This window comes from Glossina fuscipes, unplaced genomic scaffold, assembly GCF_014805625.2.
Source record: "Glossina fuscipes isolate IAEA_lab_2018 unplaced genomic scaffold, Yale_Gfus_2 1, whole genome shotgun sequence".
NCBI classification, from domain to species: Eukaryota; Metazoa; Arthropoda; class Insecta; order Diptera; family Glossinidae; genus Glossina; species Glossina fuscipes.
This window is the reverse complement of record NW_023998415.1, coordinates 12,056,071-12,062,070: the sequence shown is the minus strand read 5'-3', so window position 1 is coordinate 12,062,070 and position 6,000 is coordinate 12,056,071. Positions and strand designations below refer to the sequence as shown.

At 31.8% G+C, this 6,000-nt stretch overlaps 1 protein-coding gene across 1 annotated transcript in view; it reads left to right on the top strand.

Annotated features, from left to right (window-relative positions):
* Positions 1-3,404: 3,404 nt before the first annotated feature.
* LOC119645300 (somatostatin receptor type 1-like) overlaps positions 3,405-6,000 on the top strand; it is a 35,524-nt gene continuing 32,928 nt past the window's right edge. Inside the window, exon 1 of the mRNA XM_038045437.1 lies at positions 3,405-4,448. The gene's annotated coding sequence lies outside the window, so the exon portion shown is untranslated. The remainder of the gene's footprint in view (positions 4,449-6,000) is intronic.

Genomic DNA, 6,000 nt, shown 5'->3' with positions numbered 1-6,000 from the left:
TTTTTTTTTTTTTTTTTTTTTTTTTTTTAAGAAGGAACCGGGATGTAGCTTAGCATTATTTAAATTGAAAATTTCTTTTTTCAGGACTTGTATAGAATATCATGGAATTATTATTATTTCATCAAAGAGCTTTATATATCAGATTGTATGACGCTTGACGCTGAAGACAGATGTATAAAACTTCGACTCCCTTGACATTGAAATCCCTTTTTTTCATAATTAAGTTTAAGAGAATTATATAGGAAAAGATTACAATTTCTTGATTAGTACGAATGAGATTACAGCAGGATGTGTACGCCGGGAAAGACACTTAAGTGAATACAAATTATTATTGCATATTTCTGACAAGTGGAATTTTCTATTTCTCGAAATACAGGAGACTTTTTATATATAACACAACATTCAATAAGTTCATAGGATGACCTATCGACAAATCCATACGAATTTTTTTTTTTAATTTTCTGTATAGCGTTACTAAAATAACTTTAACTCGTAAACTAATAGTCGAAGTGTTATGAAATTTTTGGGCGTGTCCTTTGAAAGCTGATACGATCTAAAAATCACTCGTCAATAATAGCGGCATCTATGTCATCCCACGCTCAATTTTCATATGACTAATTTCACTTTATGTTATAAATATGTAAAAAGCGACTTGTGTAATAGGAAAAAGCGCGTAAGTACAAGAAAATATGATGCCACGCAAAGATGGTGAGTTGCTATTTCAACTTATCGACTTAATACTGGCATTTGTTAATTGCTGCGCGTTGCCTACTAGCAGAGTGTGATTACGAATATTTCGAAATCTTTGCAAACTTATGATTACTAATGAAGATTCTTTGACCACAAGATTTACTTGTACACAAATATTTCGAAAAAAATTCACCAAACCATTAATTGAAATCATTTGCACCTTTAGGTACTTCAACCAATTTTTAGCTCGCAAAATTATTCCACTCGTTCTTAGGCAAACTATTGACGGATTGAATATTTAAGTTTTTAGTTTTCTTTAACCTTGCTGCATAGGATTCGACAATGATTACATTTTATTTTTCGTTTATTGAATTCATTACCCAATCCAGTTGTTTAACGTTTAACGATTAGTAGATCACTCGACTTTATAAGATCTTGTCAATCGCAAGACATTGTTGTCCCGTTCTTTGTTGCTTTCATTCGAGACTAGTAACAGAATTGATATATGATTTAGTATGTTTTCGTTTCTTTAAACAATCAGTCATAATTCTGGAAATAAAATCCAGAAAAACAAAAACAAAACTGCTCAAATGCTCCTTTCTTAACTTAAACTTCAATGCCTGTAAATATAAAGATATCGGAGATGGTAACCATATAAAAAAAAAATAAAAAAAATTGATATTTTTAGGTTCGAAGGCTAAGGTCAACGTTACAAGATAACGTAATTGTTTATTTATTTATTTATCTGTTTATTTATTTATTTATTTTTTTTTTTTTTTTCTTAATTTTTCCTTAATAATTGCATGCATCTTTCATGCAGAATGTATTTACATTTTGAAACCTATCCATTAGGTATTTCACGGCATTGCAAAATAGTATTTTATGCTCATTTACATGATTTTATTCAACTCATATATTACTCATAGTTCGCAATTATTTATTCAACCATTAGGAAGAAGAAATAAGCAATACATTCAACAGATAACTTTTCCGAAATCAAGTGGCGACTATTAAAGATTATTCTCAGAGTGTGTATAAGCGTTTTGTTTATTTCTAATTTTTGGCTTTATTTCTATTCCATTTTACTATTGCATCTATTTTCAGGTGCCGTGCAATAATATTATTTGATTCGGTTTCTATTTATGCAAAAATTTTAAATCTAAAAATTTGAAAACTGTGGTAAATCAACAATTTTATTAGGTTCTGTACACATGTGTAAAATTTCATTTTGCAAGAACATAATTAACGTGCGGGGTTATCGTTTGTGTGAGGAGAGAAAAAATAAGAAGGCAATATACGATTTAAAGCGAATATTAGATATGCAGTACATTTTACAGATAAATCAAATTTATTATTAAATGAAGTAAAAAAACAAAATACCTATTTTTCGAATCAACTTAATATAAGGGAGTGCATAAATGAAATAAAAATTAAATTTGATTCGATTATCATTTTTCCGTTCCGACACTAATTATCATATCTTTTTCAGGTAACCCTCTTATATCTTAAAGTTTATACGCATAATATCGAATTAAAGAGAGGAAGCAACAAGAAGCTTTAACTAAGGTCTTGAAACAAACGAAAATGGGAGAAGGGATGCACACGCAACCAGAACGCAATTGTATATAAACAAGCCAAGGAAAAGACAATTAAATATAGCTTTTGGTGGAGCCGAATTAAGATACCCTATAAGACCGCTACAACTAGTAAATGCATCTTGACTTTTTGACTTTTGTGATTAAGCGTCCTATACATATATTAGAGCTGGGTAGATAAGGATGCGATTCGTAATAATGAGAGCAATTCAACTTGTTCCCGGCCACAATTAAGGGTACATAGGTATATATTCGAGACGACACTGCCAGGAGAATAATAAATCCAGTAAACCAGCATATTTCTGTGCTACGAAAAAATGTACATATATTTGCCGTCATGTTTATTTAAGTAAATAGAATTTGTAAATGAATTTTAATATCTCTGCTCGCTACTTTGCCATGTTCATATGTTACTCTTCTCAATCCATTTATATGAACTAAAAAGATTGATTGAAATCTATTCGAATTTCAAAGAAACGCGCAAGTCCTACAAAATGTATGTCTTGAAGCCCACAACCAGTGGTTAAATACGAATTTAAAAATTTGCAAAACCATGCATCAGTTTCATGAAATAAATCCCCCGGATCAAGTAACACCAATAGCAAAGTATTTTTCACTTTTCATTAATTTGCTGGAGGAGATAATTAATCCATTCTCTTATCATATATTTAACGAGTTCTTTAAAAGGAATACAAAATCCTTACTGCCGTATGCAACTGCTATTAAAAAAATTATTAATTCTGGAGTATTTTAAACTCCAAGACCCTGATATGTTCACCATATTATATTGTTAGCTTTCTCCCAGTTGGGTGAAAAGTTGGGTGAAAAAAATTGAAGTTTTGCAGAAATACTTTCGCTTTTGAAAATGTAGGAAATACATCTACTCTTCTACCGACATACTAACCACATGTAAACTTAATGGTTTTAATACAGGTAGAGACTAAACCCTTTAAAAAAAATTTTTTTTTTTTTTTTTTTGCAAAACAATTTTGATTACAGCATGATATATGTGCATGCATAAGTTAATATATTTTCACTATTATTTTTCAGTTAAGGAAACAAAACTTTGCTCTATACATATGACACTATTTTTATATTCGGCGTTCCGTTGACAAACTATAGTCTTTTTTCTGACTGCCACATCGCTGATAAGAAGAAGAAATGTTATCTAATTCGAAATGATAGTTCAGTTCAGCTAAATATTATTTTATCTAATCTAAATATTCCAAATTAGTCGCGAATCATGATCCTGCACAAATAAATGAATGTTTTAAACTTAATGTTAGCCATACCGCTCGAGCACAATCCCTTTATATTGCAAGTAGAAGCAGAAAAGCTCTGATCTGCATCCAATCCAACAGTTAAGCCGTCTCAAAGGCCATAAAAGGCCAATCAATAACATCTAGGCTCGTGTTCGCGTAGCACTAAATCATGAATAGGCTGAACAAACACAGTGACATGGACCTAATGTGGATATCTAACAAGGCATCTTAAGAAGGCATATTAATAGGCTGGTAAAAATCAGTTTGCCATTAGCAGCAAAGCGCAAGCGAAAAAGTTTACAAAGTTTCCCGGTACGGCGCGTAAGATACTCGAACTAAGAAGAAGCGACTTACGTTTAACCGCTGGCTTCCACACTTACCCCAATGTACCTCATGTATCACCTGAAAAACATGCGTAGTTATGGTAACGCGATTTACGCAGATTCTGCCAAGGGGCGAATGAAACGCCCCAACAGATTTTATGTGAATGCAAGGCCAACTACTGAATCAGACAGTAGACGTTTGACAGGCATTTCGTAATGACAGACATTGTGTGTGATAGTCGGAGTCAAAGAAGTGGAGGACTAAGGACATGGGTTACTACCATAGATCTTTCAGCTCGCAGTGCAGATTACCTACACTAAATCTCACTGCTGACTTTCTTATATAGATGAGCAATTCGATTTAATTAAATTATTAGATTAAATATTTTTATTGCAAAATTCGACTACGCTCATCAACATAGTCTCACGATTCTTCAACATATTCCTGTTTATTTTTTCAGACGTCTAACTAGTTAAGCGATTCAAAACACACGTTTCTGTTATCGCGCTGATGTCGTGGCGATGAGAGAGATGACCGTTTAATCTAAATCTTCTTTCCGGGAGCATCGGTGCATACGGTGAGTGGAGGACATTTCGGACGTCAACTTATGCAATTTTGTCATTGTAGACATTGAAGTGCGATATTCTTTTTTATTTATTTATTTACTTCATTTTTTTTTGGTTCCAGTGTAAGTAAGCACGGTCTTCCGGAAAATAGTTTTCTCATACTCAAATTTTTATGATTATCTCTTGGCCACTTCACTTTTCGATTATCGGGAATAATTTTCAAGTTTTTTTTTTTTTTGATGTTTTCGCGTGTAAGCATCCGTTTTAGGCGTTAACCATGTTCAGCATCATCAGTGAACAGTGATTTCAAATCAGCAAGCTACGGACAAATGGTGTCTTTTGATCGAAGAGAGTAGAAGCACTCTTTTCTTGATAAGGCAATGCAACATTTAAAAGAAATTCTTTTCTTTTCAAAAATCCATATTTAATTAATAAAAAACGTATAAAAATTCTTCCATTTGCGTTGAATTTAAAGAAAGTTTTATCACTAAAGTCGGTGAGATAGATAAACAAATGCTTGAAATTACATGAAATTTCGATTGTTCGAGAATAGACATCTTCTCGGATTAATTTTTAATTTTAATTTGGAGACGACATCTATGTATTTATTGGTGGTATCAGGAGTTATTAATCAAGGAATGTTGGTGGTTAGATAAATATTTTGATAAATTTCAGATAACTAATCTGCTAGAGTTCAGAAAGTATATTTTACTAATTGTGCATAGATATATGTAGAAATGCGGGATAAATGATTTCGCAACGGGGAATAATAGTATATTACTGTCTCGGTTGAGATCTCTCTGAGGTGAGATGCAACTAGAAAAAATTATTCAATTTGCTTAACTTGTTGAGTAAACAAAATAGAAAAGTTTTTAATTGAAGACTGAAATCCTAGTCAAGGTTTAAAAAGAGGGTTTTTTCATATTTATGAAAGAATTTCTTATTTATTTTTGTTTTTTTTTCGTTGTCATACATATCTATGCACCGTTTTGTGTTGTACTTCAACAGCAATGGAAAAAAATTAACACTTTTATGCATACATACATATATGACCGTGATTTTTTCCATGATTGTGTGCAAATTTTTCGCAGAATAATAAACAATTAACTCACGTGCAAACTGTGTGTGTTTAAAGCGGTGGAAGCGGGTATACGCTTGGTTAGGCATTTAGTTTACTTGCCCGCATATGTATTTCGCTATTTCGCATATTGTCTGCATATGTATTTTGTACATATGTAAAGTCTCTTTAATAGTTTATTAGGGCTCAGGAGTTATCTTTAATAACTTTTCCAAATTGTATCAAACTTATTGAAAACCTATCTAAATAAGATATATTTGAATAAACGAACAAACGGCGGCAACTTCCAGCGCAAACAAAATATATTACAATTTATTGCTGTTTTTAACCTCTGCTTAAGTATTGTGCTTGCGATCGATATAAAATAATATCTGCTATAGTATCGTATGGTGAAGTGTTAATAAGGGAATTCATGTTTTTTTTTTTTTTTTTTTTTTTTTGCACAGTCAGCATCCTAGGATGAAATGAGAGCAATATATAAAGAT